Consider the following 3,028-nt stretch of genomic DNA (forward strand, 5'->3'; position numbering starts at 1 on the left):
GGTATGGATTTTACTCCACACCATTGTGTTAGGCACATGGTGGACCTTCCGGCCTGGAAACCTGTGTCTTTACGTTTGTGAATTTGTTTTATATTTCCTTTTCCTCTGTAATTCCTTTTAAGAATTCCTATTAATTGGATGTCTGATCTCTTTATTCTCTGATTTTTCTCATTTTTCTCATTTTCTCTCTCTCTCTTTTTTTTTAATCTCTTTCTTTTTATTCTTTTTTTTTTTCTGGAAATATTTCTCAAATGTATCTGTTAACTCTCCTTAAATGTTTTATTCATCCCAAGGGGTCTTATTTTTTCTCTGATTATTTCTTTACTGTAGCATCCTTGCTTGTACCACGGATGTGACATTTTCTCTGAGATATTCATTATAGTTTATATTTTATTTTGTTTTGCCTCTGTTTTCTCTGAGTTCTTCTTCTCTAAGTGTTTATTTTGAACTGCCATTACATTAGTGTCTTTCATCAAGTATCTGGCAATCTTTGCTGATTGTATATATTTAAGAGTTAAGCACTAAGAAGCTGAGTGGAAAATCTGTGACATGAATGGATCTTACCACCAGCAATAGAACAAGACTGGCCATTTCATTGTGGGCCTCAAATATTAGTATATGCAGGTCTTTTCTCCTGCTTCAGACATTTATCTAAGAAAGGAATCTTACCAGCCTGCCTGGGAGGTAATTTTGGCAGCCAAAAATCAAAGAGATCAGTAGGGGCAGGTTGGGAGCTTAGGAGACTTACTTACTGCTCCAGGTTTTACTTAATTTCCTTATTTCACTATGACATTGTACCTCCTGCCTTTAACTGTGCCTTGAGTCCCAAGTCTGAAATCTGTCTGGCTTATCCTCCCAAAAAGAATCCTCCCATTCTTCATCTGGGATTGGGAAGGTGCAGTGATCTGGTTTCCTGGACTGGGGGAGAAGTTCTGGGAGTTTCACAACTCTATATATAGACTTCCAACCTGTCTTCCTGTTTATAGCACTGCTGTGCAGCCCTGTCTTTAGAGTTACCTAGACTCTTCCAGGTTCTAGGGCACCCGTCAGCAGTTCTAGGGTGCCAATCAGCTTGCTGATTTTCCCTTCTCCAGGCACTTAGGTATCAGCTCCCTTTATTATGCTAAGTTACCACTGGCCCACTCCCTTCCTATATTACAATATTTTGACATTTCTCATCTATTGTTATTTTCTTTTCCTTTCTCCTTGCTGGTTTATACTCTTTAAAACTTATTTTGTTGATATTTTATTGGGATTTTGGAAGGGAGCAAAGATAAACCTATGTGTCCTCCCTATCACTTTTAACAGAGGTCCTATTGCATACTCTTTAGACTATCTTAAACCCTGGAAAATGTTTTCTTTTAAGGATGATTTTAGTTTGGAGAAATAGTCCGAAGTCTGAGAGATTGTTGGTCAAATTCTCTTTTCTAGGCCTGAGGCCCCCAACATACCATGTTAAATATTTTTTCTCTATTACAGGAAATAATAGGAGGAATAAATATGGCTGTTGTTCATTATAATTCAACAAAATAATCTGGGATGTATAAACACCTTTCCTAAAAAGATGAAATGTGAAATTGCATCAAATAAAACGTGAAGTATGTACAAAATTTCTGGGGAAAGAAATCTCTGCCCAAATATCATGTTTGCTTGCTATTTTATTTTTAAATAACTTACTTAGTGAACCTACTTCAAATGATATAATAGGATTATAATTGGATGTGATCATTGCCCATATCTTCTGCTCCAGGGGAAATAACTAAAGGGATCAAACCACCTCTTCTCTTTGAAGAGGTCACACAATATCCTGCTGTCAGTGTGGTTCTAGATGACAAGCAAATACTTACTTCCTTATTCCACCAAACAAAGCATAAATCCGTAAGTTAATGAAAAGATAAATTAATGTCATCAGTGGAAGGAAGGCTGAAACTAACATTGGGTGATATTACCTAGATGTTTTAGCATTGACTTGGGAAGAGCATAAAGAGAAACAAAGGTTACTTCTTTTAGCTGGTTTCTCTCTAAGTCTTGAAAATCTGCCTCACTATTTATTATTTAAAAATTAAAATTAGGCCTAGTCTGAAAAAGAGAGTTATTTTTAATTTTTGATTAACTCACAATAATCAAATAGTCACTTAGAGTCAAACTAGTGAATAACCTTAGAATAAGAGTAACTACAAAATGATGACTTTTTGTGTGACTCAGAATCTGTCTTCATAAACAGATACAGAAGCACAATTCCTTTTTAATTCTGCTAGCAAAGAGTTTTTAAAATGTGCACAGTCTCCTAAAAAGCCGTTTTCAGAGGTAGCACATGGTTGGAAATACATGTTTGGATAGTGTAGGGGAGGGGAAAAAATATTTTGTTTTTAAAACATGCCAGTAATGTATTAAACAAAAAGTCATTAAAATGTTATAAACAGTATGGTGCCCGCTAGGTACTAGACCTATCAGGGGGATCACTCTGTAAGTTATATAAATGTCTACCCACTATGTTGTACACATGAAACTAATAAAATAGTGAATTTCAATTGTAATTGAAAAATTAAAAGACGTTTTAAAAAGTTATAAACAACTTAATGAGTTCATGTAGTCCCATGTAATTAATTCTTGTTAGCAATTTCAAATGTTTTCAGAGAAGAATCAGAGTAAAATAAGAACTATTTGGGTTGACAAAAGACTTTAAATGGTGTGGTTAAAGATCTGATAAGAATTTATTTAAATGTTATTGATTAAAAAAAATTGGCGATATCTGTGACATTTTAAGATATCTGGAATTATGACTGACAGATAACGTTATACCAGGACATATCGGCTTTCTAGAAATTTTATACTATTTCTGGAACACTTAATTAATAACATATACCCACACAAATATAACCCAAGGAACTGTTAAATGTCATTTTCATTTGACAATGTTTCCCATATAATTTAACATACCAAACAAACCTGATTAGTTTAACATTTCTCAATAAGGACAGAGAATAAACCTTTGAGATTTTCCAGAGGCCATTTGGGAGATCTCAAA

This window comes from Pteropus vampyrus, unplaced genomic scaffold, assembly GCF_000151845.1.
Source record: "Pteropus vampyrus isolate Shadow unplaced genomic scaffold, Pvam_2.0 Scaffold9, whole genome shotgun sequence".
Lineage (NCBI taxonomy): Eukaryota > Metazoa > Chordata > Mammalia > Chiroptera > Pteropodidae > Pteropus > Pteropus vampyrus.